Source organism: Phyllobates terribilis, unplaced genomic scaffold (genome assembly GCF_046119375.1).
Source record: "Phyllobates terribilis strain yellow unplaced genomic scaffold, ASM4611937v1 Scaffold_4__5_contigs__length_816908805, whole genome shotgun sequence".
Classification (NCBI taxonomy): Eukaryota; Metazoa; Chordata; class Amphibia; order Anura; family Dendrobatidae; genus Phyllobates; species Phyllobates terribilis.
Window position 1 is genome coordinate 692,355,529 of NW_027362764.1, and position 24,858 is coordinate 692,380,386.

Genomic DNA, 24,858 nt, shown 5'->3' on the forward strand with positions numbered 1-24,858 from the left:
TGCAGACAGTCAAAAGGGTTGCTCCCTTTCATTAAAAGTTAATCCCCGGCTGCAGGCTATTAGAAAGCAACTAACCGCGCTCTACTCACCCTACCCAGGTCTACCGGTGAGTCTCGCCGCTGCTCCCGGCCTGTGGCATTGGCCGCGACGCTGACGTTCCGTCGACAGCGCGGCAGCCGATCAGTGAGCTCAGCGGCTGTGAGCGGGGCGTTCTGTCTACAAGACCTTTTTAAGGAGCCAGCAAAAAAGTGAAGAGAAAGGAAAGCACAAAAGCACCTTGTCTCACTAAGCAATGGAAGGGGCAGCTGGCAGCCGGACATCAAAGTAGAAAAGCAGCAAGTGAGAGGCTTGTCTCTGCCTACGGCCACACCAACCTGAACACACCCGATCTCGCCTGATCTTGGAATCTAAGCAGGGTTGGGCCTGGTTAGTACTTGGATGGGAGACCGCCTGGGAATACCAGGTGCTGTAGGCTCTTGCTTTTTCTTACTTCCACAAGCAGGGGTCACTCTCCTCTATGCCTTTTTTCCATTCCTTTTTTCACAAGCGCACACATGCTCCTTTCTTCTTTTCATTTGCTTTCTCTCTTGCGCTATTTAATCCTTGCAAAATACCAGCATCCTTCTCATCACCGTGGGCCTCCAGCATTGTTGCTTATTTACTTTTAATACTAGGCTTCTTTTCACCAGGACCAGCGACTCCCGCATGACTGGAGGCAACCACCGCTGACCTGGAGGCCAGTTTACAGCACAACCCAAGCAAAACACCTTTGCAGGCCACACGACCCCCCCGAAGAGCAGCTCAAATTCACTCGCAACCATCTCACCCTCTTCCTTCATTCACTCCTGGGCGTTTCGCTCCACCCCAAGTTGCGGGTCCAGCTTGCTCTTTCTGTCACATCCCCGCGATGAACGGTTTAGCCTGCAGGAGACCCTGCGCCGAGCCATTTTTAAACACATCTGATGCGGCAGGTGTTTCATTGCTCAACAAACAACACCTATAGGGACGGCACAGCCTATGCATCGGTCCTTCGGAGACCGCCCCAGAACGGCCAGAGTTCTCGTCCCCACGCGAGCCTGAGGAAGGCTGGCCGGGCGATGGGCCAAGCAGCGTCTACTGGCCATACCACCTTGGATACGTCCGATCTCGGAAGCAAAGCAGAGATGGGTTCGGAAATACTTGGTTGGGACACCTCCTGAGAACACCAGGTATTGTAGACAATTTTGATGACGTTTTGCCATCTTGCCCAGCTCGGCTAGCATGGAGTGGCGCCTTGCTGGACACCGACCTTACGTAAAGTAGAGGCTGGAAGTCCCAAGCCTCCCAAGCCCCCCAAGACCTCTAAGATAAGGACGCAACCCCGCCGCCTCTACCAGGCCTCACACCGAGCTCCTTGCCACGGCTAGGAGTGCTTATTGACCCCGCAGCCGGCCGTATGCAAATGATGGCGTTAAAAGCATCTCGCGCTGTGAAGGTGACGCGCCCCCTGGGCCAGTGTTGTTGGGGATACCCGGAGCCGGATCAGATGGGGGTTGTAGTCTCCGAGTGGCTGTGACCCGGTCCGTGCCCAGGGTGTCAAGCTCAGTGTGTGGCAGTCCTTACTGATGTTACTAAAGTTCTTTATGTCGACTACGCCACCCGTTGAATTGCGGTCACTTCGGCCGCCGCTGCAGCAGGGTCCGCTGAGGCTGATGGTGTTTGTGCAGCCCAGGTAGTATAACCCCCAACGGGTGGGGTATAGCCTCAGGGGGTCAGGTGCAGAGGATGGTGGTTGTGGAGGTGCAGTGAGGATGGTAAAGAGAGTCAGAGTCGGGCTGTGCAGTTCAGGGTTTGTTTACTTACTGCTGTTTTTGTACCGGTCACTCCGGCCTTGAGTGACCACCCGAGCCGTGCTGCGTCCACCAGGTCCTGGACTCGGCCAACCCCCAAGTAGTTCCGGAGCGTGGTTCTGAGCTCCCTTTCTGTCTTGTCCTCGTCTCTGGCCTTCCCCACCAGGGATCCACCTATGTCCGGCTCCCTCGGGCCTCTTGGTGGTAAACCCTTGTCTCTGGGTTCCCTGACCCTATTCCTGGTCTGCCTTCTGGGTGGATTTAGTGGGTGATCGTGGCAGATCGATCCTGCCCACGACCTCCGGTTCCTGGCTAAGGTGTGCTGTAGCCTCTGCCAGCTTGGGATCCGGTACCCTGTTGCCAACTCTTCACCCTTTGATTTATTTTGGGCTCTCAGAGTTCCTTCTTTCTCCCCCTCTGGGTCTTTCTTTCTCCTCTCTCTCTCTCTTGGCCTGGGGCTGCTCTGCTCTTCTGCTCTCTTCCTCTGCAAAGACTGGCTGACTGACCCTGATCTTAGATGGTGCCCACCTTATATACTCCCTCTATGTGTGAGCTCAGGTGACCAGCACCCAATGAGCTCCTAACCTTACCCAGGCTGCTCCCCCTATCTGCCCCTACACTACTGGGATGGTCCACCCCCCTCCCACTCCAGCCAAGGACAGACTCGGTCGTACCTGCACATTTCTAAGTGGGAGTACCGTTGGTCTGCCCTCCGGAAATGGGATGTGTGTAGTGCATGCAGCCTTCTGAGCTCAGTTCCACACTCCATCCTTACCCGGGAGTGGAATATCACACCTCTGGTTGAGGTGCAATACCCCTGTAGCAGCCGAATCCTCAGGGTGCTACATTCCCCCCTGGTAAATCACAGCACGTCCTCGGGCTGTAAGATATAAAAAACACCAAAACATACAATTTTTTCATAAACATAAACATATAAAACATATAAAACATTATCAGCAGCATAAACTTTTCATATAAACATTCTTGTTTCTGGTACCTCCGGTCACGGTGCAACTTGTGACCGGGTAAAGTGCAACAGTTTCTTTAAGAAAATGGTTTTCCTATAAAACCAGTAGGGGGCGCCTTAGGAAGCGCAACTATATACAAGGGAATATGGCCGCTCTCAGTCCTCGGCCAGGTATTAGGGAGGATTGACCGCTCTCAGTCCTCGGTCAGTGGGGAAATGGGACACACTGGAACAGTTCAGTTCTCTGGTCCCAACGGGGACTATATTAGCAGCAACGGTTCACTGTGCCCCGACGGGCAACTATATACAGTCTCTACTCTACCGTACTCAACGACGGCGTCCTCATGCTCTTTCTTTGTGGACAGTTTCAGTTTCAGACCCGTCCGGGCACGTATGCTGGGCAAATAGATTTTCACCCAGGTGCGGCACTCTAGATGTTGAGGGCGCGTTGATGGTAGCGGCGCCCGGGTCGACCAGGCCTTGCGACCAGGCTTGGGGCACCTTGAAAGTAAAGGGCACCGTAAGAACGGCGGCGCCCTGTGTTACTTGGCCCTGCGACCAGGCCGGGGGCTCCGCGGAGGTAGGGGGCGCTGTTGGTATTGCGTCGCCCGGGGGTACTAGGCCTTGCGACCAGGCCGATGGTACTTCCTGCTTGGTCACGCTCGGGGTCGAAGCGTGTGACGTCACAGGGGTCGCGGCTTCCGTTTGAGGCCTAGTCTGCGGCGGTGACGTTGCAGCGACGGGCACGGCAGGGGATACTTCGGGCTCTGCGACGGGGAGCTGGGGCAGGCACGCGGTTTCCCGGCTCGGGGTATAGACGTCCCCTTTACCTGCCTCCATTCGTTCGGCTCCCTTCTCGGCGCCGTCTCCGGCCTTCAGTCCTCCTGCGCCATCCTCAGAGGCGGTCTGTCTCCTCGTCTCGGGTGGCGTGCTCCGCTGACGGGTTCTTGTCTGCTGGGCCATCTCACGGCTCCATTCTGCTAACGTCTCTCGCTGCACCCGGGCCATCCTCCGTGCGAGGCCCTCCAGCGCAGTCTGTGCACACTCCCGATCTCGGGGGAGCTGTGCCAAGACCTCCACTAAGCCTAGTGGGGTCGTTGCTTCTAGCAGGCTCCTGACCAACGGGTCGGTGCTGCTCTGCTCTCCTCCCGTTGTCTCCAGCAGGCCTTCTGGAGTGGCGACCGGCAACAGGCTCCTGACCACTGGGTCGGTGCTGCCTGGAGTGGCGGCCCGCATCAGGCTCCTGACCACTGGGTTGGTGCTGCCTGGCTCTCCCTCCATCTCCGGGTAGGCTCTTTCTGGACTCTGCTCCAGGCTTCTTGTCTCCGGGTGCGCTCTCTCCAGACTGCTCCAGGCGACACCCATCTTTGTTCTCTTGTTCTCAGTCCTCCCACTTCGAGGGCGGTCCCGGGGCCACTTGGTGATTGTCAGCTCCAGGGGCAGTTCTTTCACGCTGACAGACACCTCTAGCATCACAGTCTCTGTTGGTGGGGGCGGTTTCCACTTTTGGTGCCATTTTCGGTCCTGGCCCACGATGGGAGGCGGCCTCTTGCCACCCTCTGGCACGCCCATAATGGCGTCCGCTCTTCCAAGGCGGGAAATCTTCGGAAATGGCGGGAATCGTCTCCCAGTGGCGGGAAACTCTGCAGATGGCGGGAAAAAGCTGTTAATGGCGGACAACCGGCGGGAATCGATCTGTGATGGAGTCCGATGGCGGGGACCCTCCGGGACCGGCGGGAGACTTCTTTTTGAGGTAAACTTGTTCTTTTCTTCAGGCACGCAGTACCCGGGTGTTGCGGGCACGTTATCCTGCCGACTACGCCAAAGTTGACGCGCCCCCTGGGCCAGTGTTGTTGGGGATACCCGGAGCCGGATCAGATGGGGGTTGTAGTCTCCGAGTGGCTGTGACCCGGTCCGTGCCCAGGGTGTCAAGCTCAGTGTGTGGCAGTCCTTACTGATGTTACTAAAGTTCTTTATGTCGACTACGCCACCCGTTGAATTGCGGTCACTTCGGCCGCCGCTGCAGCAGGGTCCGCTGAGGCTGATGGTGTTTGTGCAGCCCAGGTAGTATAACCCCCAACGGGAGGGGTATAGCCTCAGGGGGTCAGGTGCAGAGGATGGTGGTTGTGGAGGTGCAGTGAGGATGGTAATGAGAGTCAGAGTCGGGCTGTGCAGTTCAGGGTTTGTTTACTTACTGCTGTTTTTGTACCGGTCACTCCGGCCTTGAGTGACCACCCGAGCCGTGCTGCGTCCACCAGGTCCTGGACTCGGCCAACCCCCAAGTAGTTCCGGAGCGTGGTTCTGAGCTCCCTTTCTGTCTTGTCCTCGTCTCTGGCCTTCCCCACCAGGGATCCACCTATGTCCGGCTCCCTCGGGCCTCTTGGTGGTAAACCCTTGTCTCTGGGTTCCCTGACCCTATTCCTGGTCTGCCTTCTGGGTGGATTTAGTGGGTGATCGTGGCAGATCGATCCTGCCCACGACCTCCGGTTCCTGGCTAAGGTGTGCTGTAGCCTCTGCCAGCTTGGGATCCGGTACCCTGTTGCCAACTCTTCACCCTTTGATTTATTTTGGGCTCTCAGAGTTCCTTCTTTCTCCCCCTCTGGGTCTTTCTTTCTCCTCTCTCTCTCTCTTGGCCTGGGGCTGCTCTGCTCTTCTGCTCTCTTCCTCTGCAAAGACTGGCTGACTGACCCTGATCTTAGATGGTGCCCACCTTATATACTCCCTCTATGTGTGAGCTCAGGTGACCAGCACCCAATGAGCTCCTAACCTTACCCAGGCTGCTCCCCCTATCTGCCCCTACACTACTGGGATGGTCCACCCCCCTCCCACTCCAGCCAAGGACAGACTCGGTCATACCTGCACATTTCTAAGTGGGAGTACCGTTGGTCTGCCCTCCGGAAATGGGATGTGTGTAGTGCATGCAGCCTTCTGAGCTCAGTTCCACACTCCATCCTTACCCGGGAGTGGAATATCACACCTCTGGTTGAGGTGCAATACCCCTGTAGCAGCCGAATCCTCAGGGTGCTACAAAGGGGCCAGGCTTTCAGCAGCTGCCCAGGGGATGGTTTTAGAGGGCGACCGCCTAACGAGGGCCAGCAGAAGTAACGTCTTCTTCTTCAAAGAAGCTTGTGTAACTAACCCAATCAGACAGCTGCCCAGGAGCTAACCTCAGTGCTAGGAAGGAGCGGGAGGGAATTGAGGGGGTGGTTCCTGCTAAGGCCCTGAAATAATAATAAGAGAGGCAGGAGAGTCTGACGCATGGTGGCGGAAAAGCTGCAGGTGCAAATAGGGAATGTGGTCTCGTGCGAGCAACTTGTGCATGCTCGCTGTGTGTGAGTGTGCGCTTCCTAGGTACGGCGCGCTGCAGACAGTCAAAAGGGTTGCTCCCTTTCATTAAAAGTTAATCCCCGGCTGCAAGCTATTAGAAAGCAACTAACCGCGCTCTACTCACCCTACCCAGGTCTACCGGTGAGTCTCGCCGCTGCTCCCGGCCTGTGGCATTGGCCGCGACGCTGACGTTCCGTCGACAGCGCGGCAGCCGATCAGTGAGCTCAGCGGCTGTGAGCGGGGCGTTCTGTCTACAAGACCTTTTTAAGGAGCCAGCAAAAAAGTGAAGAGAAAGGAAAGCACAAAAGCACCTTGTCTTACTAAGCACTGGAAAGGGCAGCCGGCAACCGGACGTCAAAGTAGAAAAGCAGCAAGTGAGAGGCCTGTCTCTTCCTCCAGGCACACCACTCTGAACACGCCTGATCTTGTCTGATCTTGGAAGCTAAGCAGGGTTGGGCCTGGTTAGTACTTGGATGGGAGACTACCTGGGAATACCAGGTGCTGTAGGCTTTTGCTTTTTCTTACTTCACAAGCAGGGGTCACTCTCCTCTATGCCTTTTTTCCATTCCTTTTTTCACAAGCGCACACATGCTCCTTTCTTCTTTTCATTTGCTTTCTCTCTTGCGCTATTTAATCCTTGCAAAATACCAGCATCCTTCTCATCACCGTGGGCCTCCAGCATTGTTGCTTATTTACTTTTAATACTAGGCTTCTTTTCGCCAGGACCAGCGACTCCCGGCTGACTGGAGGCAACCACCGGTGACCTGGAGGCAACCACCGGTAACCTGGAGGCCAGTTTACAGCACAACCCAAGCAAAACACCTTTGCAGGCCACACAACCCCCCCCGAAGAGCAGCTCAAATTCACTCGCAACCATCTCACCCTCTTCCTTCATTCACTCCCGGGCGTTTCGCTCCACCCCAAGTTGCGGGTCCAGCTTGCTCTTTCTGTCACATCCCCGCGATGAACGGTTTAGCCTGCAGGAGACCCTGCGCCGAGCCATTTTTAAACACATCTGATGCGGCAGGTGTTTCATTGCTCAACAAACAACACCTATAGGGACGGCACAGCCTATGCATCGGTCCTTCGGAGACCGCCCCAGAACGGCCGAGTTCTCGTCCCCACGCGAGCCTGAGGAAGGCTGGCCGGGCGATGGGCCAAGCAGCGTCTACTGGCCATACCACCTTGGATACGTCCGATCTCGGAAGCAAAGCAGAGATGGGTTCGGAAATACTTGGTTGGGACACCTCCTGAGAACACCAGGTATTGTAGACAATTTTGATGACGTTTTGCCATCTTGCCCAGCTCGGCTAGCATGGAGTGGCGCCTTGCTGGACACCGACCTTACGTAAAGTAGAGGCTGGAAGTCCCAAGCCTCCCAAGCCCCCCAAGACCTCTAAGATAAGGACGCAACCCCGCCGCCTCTACCAGGCCTCACACCGAGCTCCTTGCCATGGCTAGGAGTGCTTATTGACCCCGCAGCCGGCCGTATGCAAATGATGGCGTTAAAAGCATCTCGCGCTGTGAAGGGGCCAGGCTTTCAGCAGCTGCCCAGGGGATGGTTTTAGAGGGCGACCGCCTAACGAGGGCCAGCAGAAGTAACGTCTTCTTCTTCAAAGAAGCTTGTGTAACTAACTCAATCAGACAGCTGCCCAGGAGCTAACCTCAGTGCTAGGAAGGAGCGGGAGGGAATTGAGGGGGTGGTTCCTGCTAAGGCCCTGAAATAATAATAAGACAGGCAGGAGAGTCTGACGCATGGTGGCGGAAAAGCTGCAGGTGCAAATAGGGAATGTGGTCTCGTGCGAGCAACTTGTGCATGCTCGCTGTGTGTGAGTGTGCGCTTCCTAGGTACGGCGCGCTGCAGACAGTCAAAAGGGTTGCTCACTTTCATTAAAAGTTAATCCCTGGCTGCAGGCTATTAGAAAGCAACTAACCGCGCTCTACTCACCCTACCCAGGTCTACCGGTGAGTCTCGCCGCTGCTCCCGGCCTGTGGCATTGGCCGCGACGCTGACGTTCCGTCGACAGCGCGGCAGCCGATCAGTGAGCTCAGCGGCTCTGAGCGGGGCGTTCTGTCTACAAGACCTTTTTAAGGAGCCAGCAAAAAAGTGAAGAGAAAGGAAAGCACAAAAGCACCTTGTCTTACTAAGCACTGGAAAGGGCAGCCGGCAACCGGACGTCAAAGTAGAAAAGAAGCAAGTGAGAGGCTTGTCTTTGCCTTACGGCCACACCACCCTGAACACACCTGATCTCATCTGATCTCAGAATCTAAGCAGGGTTGGGTCTGGTTAGTACTTGGATGGGATTCCGCCTGGGAATACCAGGTGTTGTAGGCTTTTGCTTTTTCTTACTTCCACAAGCAGGGGTCACTCTCCTCTATGCCTTTTTTCCATTCCTTTTTTCACAAGCGCACACATGCTCCTTTCTTCTTTTCATTTGCTTTCTCTCTTGCGCTATTTAATCCTTGCAAAATACCAGCATCCTTCTCATCACCGTGGGCCTCCAGCATTGTTGCTTATTTACTTTTAATACTAGGCTTCTTTTCACCAGGACCAGCGACTCCCGCATGAATGGAGGCAACCACCGCTGACCTGGAGGCAACCACCGGTAACCTGGAGGCCAGTTTACAGCACAACCCAAGCAAAACACCTTTGCAGGCCACACGACCCCCCCGAAGAGCAGCTCAAATTCACTCGCAATCATCTCACCCTCTTCCTTCATTCACTCCTGGGCGTTTCGCTCCACCCCAAGTTGCGGGTCCAGCTTGCTCTTTCTGTCACATCCCCGCGATGAATGGTTTAGCCTGCAGGAGACCCTGCGCCGAGCCATTTTTAAACACATCTGATGCGGCAGGTGTTTCATTGCTCAACAAACAACACCTATAGGGACGGCACAGCCTATGCATCGGTCCTTCGGAGACCGCCCCAGAACGGCCAGAGTTCTCGTCCCCCCGCGAGCCTGAGGAAGGCTGCCCGGGCGATGGGCCAAGCAGCGTCTACTGTCCATACCACCTTGGATACGTCCGATCTCGGAAGCAAAGCAGAGATGGGTTCGGAAATACTTGGTTGGGACACCTCCTGAGAACACCAGGTATTGTAGACAATTTTGATGACGTTTTGCCATCTTGCCCAGCTCGGCTAGCATGGAGTGGCGCCTTGCTGGACACCGACCTTACGTAAAGTAGAGGCTGGAAGTCCCAAGCCTCCCAAGCCCCCCAAGACCTCTAAGATAAGGACGCAACCCCGCCGCCTCTACCAGGCCTCACACCGAGCTCCTTGCCACGGCTAGGAGTGCTTATTGACCCCGCAGCCGGCCGTATGCAAATGATGGCGTTAAAAGCATCTCGCGCTGTGAAGGGGCCAGGCTTTCAGCAGCTGCCCAGGGGATGGTTTTAGAGGGCGACCGCGTAACGAGGGCCAGCAGAAGTAACGTCTTCTTCTTCAAAGAAGCTTGTGGAACTAACCCAATCAGACAGCTGCCCAGGAGCTAACCTCAGTGCTAGGAAGGAGCGGGAGGGAATTGAGGGGGTGGTTCCTGCTAAGGCCCTGAAATAATAATAAGACAGGCAGGAGAGTCTGACGCATGGTGGCGGAAAAGCTGCAGGTGCAAATAGGGAATGTGGTCTCGTGCGAGCAACTTGTGCATGCTCGCTGTGTGTGAGTGTGCGCTTCCTAGGTACGGCGCGCTGCAGACAGTCAAAAGGGTTGCTCCCTTTCATTAAAAGTTAATCCCTGACTGCAGGCTATTAGAAAGCAACTAACCGCGCTCTACTCACCCTACCCAGGTCTACTGGTGAGTCTCGCCGCTGCTCCCGGCCTGTGGCATTGGCCGCGACGCTGACGTTCCGTCGACAGCGCGGCAGCCGATCAGTGAGCTCAGCGGCTCTGAGCGGGGCGTTCTGTCTACAAGACCTTTTTAAGGAGCCAGCAAAAAAGTGAAGAGAAAGGAAAGCACAAAAGCACCTTGTCTTACTAAGCACTGGAAAGGGCAGCCGGCAACCGGACGTCAAAGTAGAAAAGCAGCAAGTGAGAGGCCTGTCTCTGCCTACGGCCACACCACCCTGAACACACCTGATCTCGTCTGATCTTGGAATCTAAGCAGGGTTGGGCCTGGTTAGTAATTGGATGGGAGACCGCCTGGGAATACCAGGTGCTGTAGGCTTTTGCTTTTTCTTACTTCCACAAGCAGGGGTCACTCTCCTCTATGCCTTTTTTCTATTCCTTTTTTCACAAGCGCACACATGCTCCTTTCTTCTTTTCATTTGCTTTCTCTCTTGCGCTATTTAATCCTTGCAAAATACCAGCATCCTTCTCATCACCGTGGGCCTCCAGCATTGTTGCTTATTTACTTTTAATACTAGGCTTCTTTTCACCAGGACCAGCGACTCCCGCATGACTGGAGGCAACCACCGCTGACCTGGAGGCCAGTTTACAGCACAACCCAAGCAAAACACCTTTGCAGGCCACACGACCCCCCCCGAAGAGCAGCTCAAATTCACTCGCAACCATCTCACCCTCTTCCTTCATTCACTCCTGGGCGTTTCGCTCCACCCCAAGTTGCGGGTCCAGCTTGCTCTTTCTGTCACATCCCCGCGATGAACGGTTTAGCCTGCAGGAGACCCTGCGCCGAGCCATTTTTAAACACATCTGATGCGGCAGGTGTTTCATTGCTCAACAAACAACACCTATAGGGACGGCACAGCCTATGCATCGGTCCTTCGGAGACCGCCCCAGAACGGCCGAGTTCTCGTCCCCACGCGAGCCTGAGGAAGGCTGGCCGGGCGATGGGCCAAGCAGCGTCTACTGGCCATACCACCTTGGATACGTCCGATCTCGGAAGCAAAGCAGAGATGGGTTCGGAAATACTTGGTTGGGACACCTCCTGAGAACACCAGGTATTGTAGACAATTTTGATGACGTTTTGCCATCTTGCCCAGCTCGGCTAGCATGGAGTGGCGCCTTGCTGGACACCGACCTTACGTAAAGTAGAGGCTGGAAGTCCCAAGCCTCCCAAGCCCCCCAAGACCTCTAAGATAAGGACGCAACCCCGCCGCCTCTACCAGGCCTCACACCGAGCTCCTTGCCATGGCTAGGAGTGCTTATTGACCCCGCAGCCGGCCGTATGCAAATGATGGCGTTAAAAGCATCTCGCGCTGTGAAGGGGCCAGGCTTTCAGCAGCTGCCCAGGGGATGGTTTTAGAGGGCGACCGCCTAACGAGGGCCAGCAGAAGTAACGTCTTCTTCTTCAAAGAAGCTTGTGTAACTAACTCAATCAGACAGCTGCCCAGGAGCTAACCTCAGTGCTAGGAAGGAGCGGGAGGGAATTGAGGGGGTGGTTCCTGCTAAGGCCCTGAAATAATAATAAGACAGGCAGGAGAGTCTGACGCATGGTGGCGGAAAAGCTGCAGGTGCAAATAGGGAATGTGGTCTCGTGCGAGCAACTTGTGCATGCTCGCTGTGTGTGAGTGTGCGCTTCCTAGGTACGGCGCGCTGCAGACAGTCAAAAGGGTTGCTCCCTTTCATTAAAAGTTAATCCCTGGCTGCAGGCTATTAGAAAGCAACTAACCGCGCTCTACTCACCCTACCCAGGTCTACCGGTGAGTCTCGCCGCTGCTCCCGGCCTGTGGCATTGGCCGCGACGCTGACGTTCCGTCGACAGCGCGGCAGCCGATCAGTGAGCTCAGCGGCTCTGAGCGGGGCGTTCTGTCTACAAGACCTTTTTAAGGAGCCAGCAAAAAAGTGAAGAGAAAGGAAAGCACAAAAGCACCTTGTCTTACTAAGCACTGGAAAGGGCAGCCGGCAACCGGACGTCAAAGTAGAAAAGAAGCAAGTGAGAGGCCTGTCTTTGCCTTACGGCCACACCACCCTGAACACACCTCATATCGTCTGATCTCAGAATCTAAGCAGGGTTGGGTCTGGTTAGTACTTGGATGGGAGACTGCCTGGGAATACCAGGTGTTGTAGGCTTTTGCTTTTTCTTACTTCCACAAGCAGGGGTCACTCTCCTCTATGCCTTTTTTCCATTCCTTTTTTCACAAGCGCACACATGCTCCTTTCTTCTTTTCATTTGCTTTCTCTCTTGCGCTATTTAATCCTTGCAAAATACCAGCATCCTTCTCATCACCATGGGCCTCCAGCATTGTTGCTTATTTACTTTTAATACTAGGCTTCTTTTCACCAGGACCAGCGACTCCCGCATGACTGGAGGCAACCACCGCTGACCTGGAGGCAACCACCGGTAACCTGGAGGCCAGTTTACAGCACAACCCAAGCAAAACACCTTTGCAGGCCACACGACCCCCCCGAAGAGCAGCTCAAATTCACTCGCAATCATCTCACCCTCTTCCTTCATTCACTCCTGGGCGTTTCGCTCCACCCCAAGTTGCGGGTCCAGCTTGCTCTTTCTGTCACATCCCCGCGATGAATGGTTTAGCCTGCAGGAGACCCTGCGCCGAGCCATTTTTAAACACATCTGATGCGGCAGGTGTTTCATTGCTCAACAAACAACACCTATAGGGACGGCACAGCCTATGCATCGGTCCTTCGGAGACCGCCCCAGAACGGCCAGAGTTCTCGTCCCCCCGCGAGCCTGAGGAAGGCTGCCCGGGCGATGGGCCAAGCAGCGTCTACTGTCCATACCACCTTGGATACGTCCGATCTCGGAAGCAAAGCAGAGATGGGTTCGGAAATACTTGGTTGGGACACCTCCTGAGAACACCAGGTATTGTAGACAATTTTGATGACGTTTTGCCATCTTGCCCAGCTCGGCTAGCATGGAGTGGCGCCTTGCTGGACACCGACCTTACGTAAAGTAGAGGCTGGAAGTCCCAAGCCTCCCAAGCCCCCCAAGACCTCTAAGATAAGGACGCAACCCCGCCGCCTCTACCAGGCCTCACACCGAGCTCCTTGCCACGGCTAGGAGTGCTTATTGACCCCGCAGCCGGCCGTATGCAAATGATGGCGTTAAAAGCATCTCGCGCTGTGAAGGGGCCAGGCTTTCAGCAGCTGCCCAGGGGATGGTTTTAGAGGGCGACCGCGTAACGAGGGCCAGCAGAAGTAACGTCTTCTTCTTCAAAGAAGCTTGTGGAACTAACCCAATCAGACAGCTGCCCAGGAGCTAACCTCAGTGCTAGGAAGGAGCGGGAGGGAATTGAGGGGGTGGTTCCTGCTAAGGCCCTGAAATAATAATAAGACAGGCAGGAGAGTCTGACGCATGGTGGCGGAAAAGCTGCAGGTGCAAATAGGGAATGTGGTCTCGTGCGAGCAACTTGTGCATGCTCGCTGTGTGTGAGTGTGCGCTTCCTAGGTACGGCGCGCTGCAGACAGTCAAAAGGGTTGCTCCCTTTCATTAAAAGTTAATCCCTGACTGCAGGCTATTAGAAAGCAACTAACCGCGCTCTACTCACCCTACCCAGGTCTACTGGTGAGTCTCTCCGCTGCTCCCGGCCTGTGGCATTGGCCGCGACGCTGACGTTCCGTCGACAGCGCGGCAGCCGATCAGTGAGCTCAGCGGCTCTGAGCGGGGCGTTCTGTCTACAAGACCTTTTTAAGGAGCCAGCAAAAAAGTGAAGAGAAAGGAAAGCACAAAAGCACCTTGTCTTACTAAGCACTGGAAAGGGCAGCCGGCAACCGGACGTCAAAGTAGAAAAGCAGCAAGTGAGAGGCCTGTCTCTGCCTACGGCCACACCACCCTGAACACACCCGATCTTGTCTGATCTTGGAATCTAAGCAGGGTTGGGCCTGGTTAGTAATTGGATGGGAGACCGCCTGGGAATACCAGGTGCTGTAGGCTTTTGCTTTTTCTTACTTCCACAAGCAGGGGTCACTCTCCTCTATGCCTTTTTTCCATTCCTTTTTTCACAAGCGCACACATGCTCCTTTCTTCTTTTCATTTGCTTTCTCTCTTGCGCTATTTAATCCTTGCAAAATACCAGCATCCTTCTCATCACCGTGGGCCTCCAGCATTGTTGCTTATTTACTTTTAATACTAGGCTTCTTTTCACCAGGACCAGCGACTCCCGCATGACTGGAGGCAACCACCGCTGACCTGGAGGCCAGTTTACAGCACAACCCAAGCAAAACACCTTTGCAGGCCACACGACCCCCCCCGAAGAGCAGCTCAAATTCACTCGCAACCATCTCACCCTCTTCCTTCATTCACTCCTGGGCGTTTCGCTCCACCCCAAGTTGCGGGTCCAGCTTGCTCTTTCTGTCACATCCCCGCGATGAACGGTTTAGCCTGCAGGAGACCCTGCGCCGAGCCATTTTTAAACACATCTGATGCGGCAGGTGTTTCATTGCTCAACAAACACCTATAGGGACGGCACAGCCTATGCATCGGTCCTTCGGAGACCGCCCCAGAACGGCCAGAGTTCTCGTCCCCACGCGAGCCTGAGGAAGGCTGGCCGGGCGATGGGCCAAGCAGCGTCTACTGTCCATACCACCTTGGATACGTCCGATCTCGGAAGCAAAGCAGAGATGGGTTCGGAAATACTTGGTTGGGACACCTCCTGAGAACACCAGGTATTGTAGACAATTTTGATGACGTTTTGCCATCTTGCCCAGCTTGGCTAGCATGGAGCGGCGCCTTGCTGGACACCGACCTTACGTAAAGTAGAGGCTGGAAGTCCCAAGCCTCCCAAGCCCCCCCAAGACCTCTAAGATAAGGACGCAACCCCGCCGCCTCTACCAGGCCTCACACCGAGCTCCTTGCCACGGCTAGGAGTGCTTATTGACCCCGCAGCCGGCCGTATGCAAATGATGGCGTTAAAAGCATCTCGCGCTGTGAAGGGGCCAGGCTTTCAGCAGCTGCCCAGGGGATGGTTTTAGAGGGCGACCGCCTAACGAGGGCCAGCAGAAGTAACGTCTTCTTCTTCAAAGAAGCTTGTGTAACTAACCCAATCAGACAGCTGCCCAGGAGCTAACCTCAGTGCTAGGAAGGAGCGGGAGGGAATTGAGGGGGTGGTTCCTGCTAACGCCCTGAAATAATAATAAGACAGGCAGGAGAGTCTGACGCATGGTGGCGGAAAAGCTGCAGGTGCAAATAGGGAATGTGGTCTCGTTCGAGCAACTTGTGCATGCTCGCTGTGTGTGAGTGTGCGCTTCCTAGGTACGGCGCGCTGCAGACAGTCAAAAGGGTTGCTCCCTTTCATTAAAAGTTAATCCCCGGCTGCAGGCTATTAGAAAGCAACTAACCGCGCTCTACTCACCCTACCCAGGTCTACAGGTGAGTCTCGCCGCTGCTCCCGGCCTGTGGCATTGGCCGCGACGCTGACGTTCCGTCGACAGCGCGGCAGCCGATCAGTGAGCTCAGTGGCTCTGAGTGGGGCGTTCTGTCTACAAGACCTTTTTAAGGAGCCAGCAAAAAAGTGAAGAGAAAGGAAAGCACAAAAGCACCTTGTCTCACTAAGCACTGGAAAGGGCAGCCGGCAGCCGGACGTCAAAGTAGAAAAGCAGCAAGTGAGAGGCCTGTCTCTGCCTACGGCCACACCACCCTGACCACACCCGATCTTGTCTGATCTCGGAATCTAAGCAGGGTTGGGCCTTCTTAGTACTTGGATGGGAGACCGCCTGGGAATACCAGGTGCTGTAGGCTTTTGCTTTTTCTTACTTCCACAAGCAGGGGTCACTCTCCTCTATGCCTTTTTTCCATTCCTTTTTTCACAAGCGCACACATGCTCCTTTCTTCTTTTCATTTGCTTTCTCTCTTGCGCTATTTAATCCTTGCAAAATACCAGCATCCTTCTCATCACCGTGGGCCTCCAGCATTGTTGCTTATTTACTTTTAATACTAGGCTTCTTTTCACCAGGACCAGCGACTCCCGCATGACTGGAGGCAACCACCGCTGACCTGGAGGCCAGTTTACAGCACAACCCAAGCAAAACACCTTTGCAGGCCACACGACCCCCCCGAAGAGCAGCTCAAATTCACTCGCAACCATCTCACCCTCTTCCTTCATTCACTCCTGGGCGTTTCGCTCCACCCCAAGTTGTTGGTCCAGCTTGCTCTTTCTGTCACATCCCCGCGATGAACGGTTTAGCCTGCAGGAGACCCTGCGCCGAGCCATTTTTAAACACATCTGATGCGGCAGGTGTTTCATTGCTCAACAAACAACACCTATAGGGACGGCACAGCCTATGCATCGGTCCTTCGGAGACCGCCCCAGAACGGCCAGAGTTCTCGTCCCCACGCAAGCCTGAGGAAGGCTGGCCGGTCGATGGGCCAAGCAGCGTCTACTGGCCATACCACCTTGGATACGTCCGATCTCGGAAGCAAAGCAGAGATGGGTTCGGAAATACTTGGTTGGGACACCTCCTGAGAACACCAGGTATTGTAGACAATTTTGATGACGTTTTGCCGTCTTGCGCAGCTCGGCTAGCATGGAGCGGCGCCTTGCTGGACACCGACCTTACGTAAAGTAGAGGATGGAAATCCCAAGCCCCCCAAGACCTCTAAGATAAGGACGCAACCCCGCCGCCTCTACCAGGCCTCACACCGAGCTCCTTGCCACGGCTAGGAGTGCTTATTGACCCCGCAGCCGGCCGTATGCAAATGATGGCGTTAAAAGCATCTCGCGCTGTGAAGGGGCCAGGCTTTCAGCAGCTGCCCAGGGGATGGTTTTAGAGGGCGACCGCCTAACGAGGGCCAGCAGAAGTAACGTCTTCTTCTTCAAAGAAGCTTGTGTAACTAACCCAATCAGACAGCTGCCCAGGAGCTAACCTCAGTGCTAGGAAGGAGCGGGAGGGAATTGAGGGGGTGGTTCCTGCTAAGGCCCTGAAATAATAATAAGACAGGCAGGAGAGTCTGACGCATGGTGGCGGAAAAGCTGCAGGTGCAAATAGGGAATGTGGTCTCGTGCGAGCAACTTGTGCATGCTCGCTGTGTGTGAGTGTGCGCTTCCTAGGTACGGCGCGCTGCAGACAGTCAAAAGGGTTGCTCCCTTTCATTAAAAGTTAATCCCCGGCTGCAGGCTATTAGAAAGCAACTAACCGCGCTCTACTCACCCTACCCAGGTCTACCGGTGAGTCTCGCCGCTACTCCCGGCCTGTGGCATTGGCCGCGACGCTGACGTTCCGTCGACAGCGCGGCAGCCGATCAGTGAGCTCAGCGGCTCTGAGCGGGGCGTTCTGTCTACAAGACCTTTTTAAGGAGCCAGCAAAAAAGTGAAGAGAAAGGAAAGCACAAATGCACCTTGTCTCACTAAGCACTGGAAAGGGCAGCCGGCAGTCGGACGTCAAAGTAGAAAAGCAGCAAGTGAGAGGTCTGTTTCTGCCTACGGCCACACCACCCTGAACACACCCGATCTTGTCTGATCTTGGAATCTAAGCAGGGTTGGGCCTGATTAGTACTTGGATGGGAGACCGCCTGGGAATACCAGGTGCTGTAGGCTTTTGCTTTTTCTTACTTCCACAAGCAGGGGTCACTCTCCTCTATGCCTTTTTTCCATTCCTTTTTTCACAAGCGCACAAATGCTCCTTTCTTCTTTTCATTTGCTTTCTCTCTTGCGCTATTTAATCCTTGCAAAATACCAGCATCCTTCTCATCACCGTGGGCCTCCAGCATTGTTGCTTATTTACTTTTAATACTAGGCTTCTTTTCACCAGGACCAGCGACTCCCGCATGACTGGAGGCAACCACCGCTGACCTGGAGGCAACCACCGGTAACCTGGAGGCCAGTTTACAGCACAACCCAAGCAAAACACCTTTGCAGGCCACACGACCCCCCCGAAGAGCAGCTCAAATTCACTCGCAACCATCTCACCCTCTTCCTTCATTCACTCCTGGGCGTTTCGCTCCACCCCAAGTTGCGGGTCCAGCTTGCTCTTTCTGTCACATCCCCGCGATGAACGGTTTAGCCTGCAGGAGACCCTGCGCCGAGCCATTTTTAAACACATCTGATGCGGCAGGTGTTTCATTGCTCAACAAACAACACCTATAGGGACGGCACAGCCTATGCATCGGTCCTTCGGAGACCGCCCCAGAACGGCCAGAGTTCTCGTCCCCACGCGAGCCTGAGGAAGGCTGGCCGGGCGATGGGCCAAGCAGCGTCTACTGGCCATACCACCTTGGATACGTCCGATCTCGGAAGCAAAGCAGAGATGAGTTCGGAAATACTTGGTTGGGACACCTCCTGAGAACACCAGGTATTGTAGACAATTTTGATGACGTTTTGCCATCTTGCCCAGCTCGGCTAGCATTGAGTGGCGCCTTGCTGGACACCGACCTTACGTAAAGTAGAGGCTGGAAGTCCCAAGCCTCCCAAGCCCCCCAAGACCTCTAAGATAAGGACGCAACCCCGCCGCCTCTACCAGGCCTCACACCGAGCTCCTTGCCACGGCTAGGAGTGCTTATTGACCCCGCAGCCGGCCGTATGCAAATGATGGCGTTAAAAGCATCTCGTGCTGTGAAGGGGCCAGGCTTTCAGCAGCTGCCCAGGGGATGGTTTTAGAGGGCGACCGCCTAACGAGGGCCAGCAGAAGTAACGTCTTCTTCTTCAAAGAAGCTTGTGTAACTAACCCAATCAGACAGCTGCCCAGGAGCTAACCTCAGTGCTAGGAAGGAGCGGGAGGGAATTGAGGGGGTGGTTCCTGCTAAGGCCCTGAAATAATAATAAGACAGGCAGGAGAGTCTGACGCATGGTGGCGGAAAAGCTGCAGGTGCAAATAGGGAATGTGGTCTCGTGCGAGCAACTTGTGCATGCTCGCTGTGTGTGAGTGTGCGCTTCCTAGGTACGGCGCGCTGCAGACAGTCAAAAGGGTTGCTCCCTTTCATTAAAAGTTAATCCCCGGCTGCAGGCTATTAGAAAGCAACTAACCGCGCTCTACTCACCCTACCCAGGTCTACCGGTGAGTCTCGCCGCTGCTCCCGGCCTGTGGCATTGGCCGCGACGCTGACGTTCCGTCGACAGCGCGGCAGCCGATCAGTGAGCTCAGCGGCTGTGAGCGGGGCGTTCTGTCTACAAGACCTTTTTAAGGAGCCAGCAAAAAAGTGAAGAGAAAGGAAAGCACAAAAGCACCTTGTCTTACTAAGCACTGGACAGGGCAGCCGGCAACCGGACGTCAAAGTGGAAAAGCAGCAAGTGAGAGGCCTGTCTCTGCCTACGGCCACACCACCCTGAACACGCCCGATCTCATCATGATCTTTGAAGCTAAGCAGGGTTGGGCCTGGTTAGTACTTGGATGGGAGACCACCTGGGAATACCAGGTGCTGTAGGCTTTTGCTTTTTCTTACTTCCACCAGCAGGGGTCACTCTCCTCTATGCCTTTTTTCCATTCCTTTTTTCACAAGCGCACACATGCTCCTTTCTTCTTTTCATTTGCTTTCTCTCTTGCGCTATTTAATCCTTGCAAAATACCAGCATCCTTCTCATCACCGTGGGCCTCCAGCATTGTTGCTTATTTACTTTTAATACTAGGCTTCTTTTCACCAGGACCAGCGACTCCCGCATGACTGGAGGCAACCACCGCTGACCTGGAGGCAACCACCGGTAACCTGGAGGCCAGTTTACAGCACAACCCAAGCAAAACACCTTTGCAGGCCACACGACCCCCCCGAAGAGCAGCTCAAATTCACTCGCAACCATCTCACCCTCTTCCTTCATTCACTCCTGGGCGTTTCGCTCCACCCCAAGTTGCGGGTCCAGCTTGCTCTTTCTGTCACATCCCCGCGATGAACGGTTTAGCCTGCAGGAGACCCTGCGCCGAGCCATTTTTAAACACATCTGATGCGGCAGGTGTTTCATTGCTCAACAAACAACACCTATAGGAACGGCACAGCCTATGCATCGGTCCTTCGGAGACCGCCCCAGAACGGCCAGAGTTCTCGTCCCCACGCGAGCCTGAGGAAGGCTGGCCGGGCGATGGGCCAAGCAGCGTCTACTGGCCATACCACCTTGGATACGTCCGATCTCGGAAGCAAAGCAGAGATGGGTTCGGAAATACTTGGTTGGGACACCTCCTGAGAACACCAGGTATTGTAGACAATTTTGATGACGTTTTGCCATCTTGCCCAGCTCGGCTAGCATTGAGTGGCGCCTTGCTGGACACCGACCTTACGTAAAGTAGAGGCTGGAAGTCCCAAGCCTCCCAAGCCCCCCAAGACCTCTAAGATAAGGACGCAACCCCGCCGACTCTACCAGGCCTCACACCGAGCTCCTTGCCACGGCTAGGAGTGCTTATTGACCCCGCAGCCGGCCGTATGCAAATGATGGCGTTAAAAGCATCTCGCGCTGTGAAGGGGCCAGGCTTTCAGCAGCTGCCCAGGGGATGGTTTTAGAGGGCGACCGCCTAACGAGGGCCAGCAGAAGTAACGTCTTCTTCTTCAAAGAAGCTTGTGTAACTAACCCAATCAGACAGCTGCCCAGGAGCTAACCTCAGTGCTAGGAAGGAGCGGGAGGGAATTGAGGGGGTGGTTCCTGCTAACGCCCTGAAATAATAATAAGACAGGCAGGAGAGTCTGACGCATGGTGGCGGAAAAGCTGCAGGTGCAAATAGGGAATGTGGTCTCGTTCGAGCAACTTGTGCATGCTCGCTGTGTGTGAGTGTGCGCTTCCTAGGTACGGCGCGCTGCAGACAGTCAAAAGGGTTGCTCCCTTTCATTAAAAGTTAATCCCCGGCTGCAGGCTATTAGAAAGCAACTAACCGCGCTCTACTCACCCTACCCAGGTCTACCGGTGAGTCTCGCCGCTGCTCCCGGCCTGTGGCATTGGCCGCGACGCTGACGTTCCGTCGACAGCGCGGCAGCCGATCAGTGAGCTCAGTGGCTCTGAGTGGGGCGTTCTGTCTACAAGACCTTTTTAAGGAGCCAGCAAAAAAGTGAAGAGAAAGGAAAGCACAAAAGCACCTTGTCTCACTAAGCACTGGAAAGGGCAGCCGGCAGCCGGACGTCAAAGTAGAAAAGCAGCAAGTGAGAGGCCTGTCTCTGCCTACGGCCACACCACCCTGACCACACCCGATCTTGTCTGATCTCGGAATCTAAGCAGGGTTGGGCCTTCTTAGTACTTGGATGGGAGACCGCCTGGGAATACCAGGTGCTGTAGGCTTTTGCTTTTTCTTACTTCCACAAGCAGGGGTCACTCTCCTCTATGCCTTTTTTCCATTCCTTTTTTCACAAGCGCACACATGCTCCTTTCTTCTTTTCATTTGCTTTCTCTCTTGCGCTATTTAATCCTTGCAAAATACCAGCATCCTTCTCATCACCGTGGGCCTCCAGCATTGTTGCTTATTTACTTTTAATACTAGGCTTCTTTTCACCAGGACCAGCGACTCCCGCATGACTGGAGGCAACCACCGCTGACCTGGAGGCCAGTTTACAGCACAACCCAAGCAAAACACCTTTGCAGGCCACACGACCCCCCCGAAGAGCAGCTCAAATTCACTCGCAACCATCTCACCCTCTTCCTTCATTCACTCCTGGGCGTTTCGCTCCACCCCAAGTTGCGGGTCCAGCTTGCTCTTTCTGTCACATCCCCGCGATGAACGGTTTAGCCTGCAGGAGACCCTGCGCCGAGCCATTTTTAAACACATCTGATGCGGCAGGTGTTCATTGCTCAACAAACAACACCTATAGGGACGGCACAGCCTATGCATCGGTCCTTCGGAGACCGCCCCAGAACGGCCAGAGTTCTTGTCCCCACGCAAGCCTGAGGAAGGCTGGCCGGTCGATGGGCCAAGCAGCGTCTACTGGCCATACCACCTTGGATACGTCCGATCTCGGAAGCAAAGCAGAGATGGGTTCGGAAATACTTGGTTGGGACACCTCCTGAGAACACCAGGTATTGTAGACAATTTTGATGACGTTTTGCCGTCTTGCGCAGCTCGGCTAGCATGGAGCGGCGCCTTGCTGGACACCGACCTTACGTAAAGTAGAGGATGGAAATCCCAAGCCCCCCAAGACCTCTAAGATAAGGACGCAACCCCGCCGCCTCTACCAGGCCTCACACCGAGCTCCTTGCCACGGCTAGGAGTGCTTATTGACCCCGCAGCCGGCCGTATGCAAATGATGGCGTTAAAAGCATCTCGCGCTGTGAAAGGGCCAGGCTTTCAGCAGCTGCCCAGGGGATGGTTTTAGAGGGCGACCGCCTAACGAGGGCCAGCAGAAGTAACGTCTTCTTCTTCAAAGAAGCTTGTGTAACTAACCCAATCAGACAGCTGCCCAGGAGCTAACCTCAGTGCTAGGAAGGAGCGGGAGGGAATTGAGGGGGTGGTTCCTGCTAAGGCCCTGAAATAATAATAAGACAGGCAGGAGAGTCTGACGCATGGTGGCGGAAAAGCTGCAGGTGCAAATAGGGAATGTGGTCTCGTGCGAGCAACTTGTGCATGCTCGCTGTGTGTGAGTGTGCGCTTCCTAGGTACGGCGCGCTGCAGACAGTCAAAAGGGTTGCTCCCTTTCATTAAAAGTTAATCCCTGGCTGCAAGCTATTAGAAAGCAACTAACCGCGCTCTACTCACCCTACCCAGGTCTACCGGTGAGTCTCGCCGCTGCTCCCGGCCTGTGGCATTGGCCGCGACGCTGACGTTCCGTCGACAGCGCGGCAGCCGATCAGTGAGCTCAGCGGCTCTGAGCGGGGCGTTCTGTCTACAAGACCTTTTTAAGGAGCCAGCAAAAAAGTGAAGAGAAAGGAAAGCACAAATGCACCTTGTCTCACGAAGCACTGGAAAGGGCAGCCGGCAGTCGGACGTCAAAGTAGAAAAGCAGCAAGTGAGACGTCTGTTTCTGCCTACGGCCACACCACCCTGAACACACCCGATCTTGTCTGATCTTGGAATCTAAGCAGGGTTGGGCCTGGTTAGTACTTGGATGGGAGACCGCCTGGGAATACCAGGTGCTGTAGGCTTTTGCTTTTTCTTACTTCCACAAGCAGGGGTCACTCTCCTCTATGCCTTTTTTCCATTCCTTTTTTCACAAGCGCACAAATGCTCCTTTCTTCTTTTCATTTGCTTTCTCTCTTGCGCTATTTAATCCTTGCAAAATACCAGCATCCTTCTCATCACCGTGGGCCTCCAGCATTGTTGCTTATTTACTTTTAATACTAGGCTTCTTTTCACCAGGACCAGCGACTCCCGCATGACTGGAGGCAACCACCGCTGACCTGGAGGCCAGTTTACAGCACAACCCAAGCAAAACACCTTTGCAGGCCACACGACCCCCCCGAAGAGCAGCTCAAATTCACTCGCAACCATCTCACCCTCTTCCTTCATTCACTCCTGGGCGTTTCGCTCCACCCCAAGTTGCGGGTCCAGCTTGCTCTTTCTGTCACATCCCCGCGATGAACGGTTTAGCCTGCAGGAGACCCTGCGCCGAGCCATTTTTAAACACATCTGATGCGGCAGGTGTTTCATTGCTCAACAAACAACACCTATAGGGACGGCACAGCCTATGCATCGGTCCTTCGGAGACCGCCCCAGAACGGCCAGAGTTCTCGTCCCCACGCGAGCCTGAGGAAGGCTGGCCGGGCGATGGGCCAAGCAGCGTCTACTGGCCATACCACCTTGGATACGTCCGATCTCGGAAGCAAAGCAGAGATGGGTTTGGAAATACTTGGTTGGGACACCTCCTGAGAACACCAGGTATTGTAGACAATTTTGATGACGTTTTGCCATCTTGCCCAGCTCGGCTAGCATTGAGTGGCGCCTTGCTGGACACCGACCTTACGTAAAGTAGAGGCTGCAAGTCCCAAGCCTCCCAAGCCCCCCAAGACCTCTAAGATAAGGACGCAACCCCGCCGCCTCTACCAGGCCTCACACCGAGCTCCTTGCCACGGCTAGGAGTGCTTATTGACCCCGCAGCCAGCCGTATGCAAATGATGGCGTTAAAAGCATCTCGCGCTGTGAAGGGGCCAGGCTTTCAGCAGCTGCCCAGGGGATGGTTTTAGAGGGCGACCGCCTAACGAGGGCCAGCAGAAGTAACGTCTTCTTCTTCAAAGAATCTTGTGTAACTAACCCAATCAGACAGCTGCCCAGGAGCTAACCTCAGTGCTAGGAAGGAGCGGGAGGGAATTGAGGGGGTGGTTCCTGCTAAGGCCCTGAAATAATAATAAGACAGGCAGGAGAGTCTGACGCATGGTGGCGGAAAAGCTGCAGGTGCAAATAGGGAATGTGGTCTCGTGCGAGCAACTTGTGCATGCTCGCTGTGTGTGAGTGTGCGCTTCCTAGGTACGGCGCGCTGCAGACAGTCAAAAGGGTTGCTCCCTTTCATTAAAAGTTAATCCCCGGCTGCAGGCTATTAGAAAGCAACTAACCGCACTCTACTCACCCTACCCAGGTCTACCGGTGAGTCTCGCCGCTGCTCCCGGCCTGTGGCATTGGCCGCGACGCTGACGTTCCGTCGACAGCGCGGCAGCCGATCAGTGAGCTCAGCGGCTCTGAGCGGGGCGTTCTGTCTACAAGACCTTTTTAAGGAGCCAGCAAAAAAGTGAAGAGAAAGGAAAGCACAAAAGCACCTTGTCTTACTAAGCACTGGACAGGGCAGCCGGCAACCGGACGTCAAAGTGGAAAAGCAGCAAGTGAGAGGCCTGTCTCTGCCTACGGCCACACCACCCTGAACACGCCCGATCTCATCATGATCTTTGAAGCTAAGCAGGGTTGGGCCTGGTTAGTACTTGGATGGGAGACCACCTGGGAATACCAGGTGCTGTAGGCTTTTGCTTTTTCTTACTTCCACCAGCAGGGGTCACTCTCCTCTATGCCTTTTTTCCATTCCTTTTTTCACAAGCGCACACATGCTCCTTTCTTCTTTT

The 24,858-nt window shown here is 54.8% G+C and overlaps 7 non-coding genes and 5 pseudogenes across 7 annotated transcripts; all 12 read left to right on the plus strand.

The window, feature by feature from the left end:
• Nucleotides 1–356: 356 nt before the first annotated feature.
• LOC141266863 (5S ribosomal RNA) lies at nucleotides 357–475 on the plus strand. Its single transcript, XR_012320884.1, has one exon. It is a non-coding gene; the product is annotated as a 5S ribosomal RNA (ribosomal RNA).
• A 6,039-nt stretch (nucleotides 476–6,514) lies between these two features.
• LOC141268761 (5S ribosomal RNA) lies at nucleotides 6,515–6,633 on the plus strand (annotated as a pseudogene).
• A 1,706-nt stretch (nucleotides 6,634–8,339) lies between these two features.
• Nucleotides 8,340–8,458, plus strand: LOC141267321 (5S ribosomal RNA; annotated as a pseudogene).
• A 1,706-nt stretch (nucleotides 8,459–10,164) lies between these two features.
• On the plus strand, nucleotides 10,165–10,283 carry LOC141266814 (5S ribosomal RNA). Its single transcript, XR_012320836.1, has one exon. It is a non-coding gene; the product is annotated as a 5S ribosomal RNA (ribosomal RNA).
• Nucleotides 10,284–11,969: 1,686 nt separating this feature from the next.
• Nucleotides 11,970–12,088, plus strand: LOC141269620 (5S ribosomal RNA; annotated as a pseudogene).
• A 1,706-nt stretch (nucleotides 12,089–13,794) lies between these two features.
• On the plus strand, nucleotides 13,795–13,913 carry LOC141266969 (5S ribosomal RNA). The gene has a single exon (XR_012320988.1). It is a non-coding gene; the product is annotated as a 5S ribosomal RNA (ribosomal RNA).
• A 1,684-nt stretch (nucleotides 13,914–15,597) lies between these two features.
• LOC141267391 (5S ribosomal RNA) lies at nucleotides 15,598–15,716 on the plus strand (annotated as a pseudogene).
• Nucleotides 15,717–17,392: 1,676 nt separating this feature from the next.
• LOC141266506 (5S ribosomal RNA) lies at nucleotides 17,393–17,511 on the plus strand. The gene has a single exon (XR_012320542.1). It is a non-coding gene; the product is annotated as a 5S ribosomal RNA (ribosomal RNA).
• Nucleotides 17,512–19,217: 1,706 nt separating this feature from the next.
• LOC141270342 (5S ribosomal RNA) lies at nucleotides 19,218–19,337 on the plus strand. The gene has a single exon (XR_012321595.1). It is a non-coding gene; the product is annotated as a 5S ribosomal RNA (ribosomal RNA).
• Nucleotides 19,338–21,043: 1,706 nt separating this feature from the next.
• Nucleotides 21,044–21,162, plus strand: LOC141267392 (5S ribosomal RNA; annotated as a pseudogene).
• A 1,675-nt stretch (nucleotides 21,163–22,837) lies between these two features.
• LOC141266409 (5S ribosomal RNA) lies at nucleotides 22,838–22,956 on the plus strand. Its single transcript, XR_012320447.1, has one exon. It is a non-coding gene; the product is annotated as a 5S ribosomal RNA (ribosomal RNA).
• A 1,685-nt stretch (nucleotides 22,957–24,641) lies between these two features.
• Nucleotides 24,642–24,761, plus strand: LOC141270355 (5S ribosomal RNA). Its single transcript, XR_012321596.1, has one exon. It is a non-coding gene; the product is annotated as a 5S ribosomal RNA (ribosomal RNA).
• The last annotated feature ends 97 nt before the right edge of the window (nucleotides 24,762–24,858 follow it).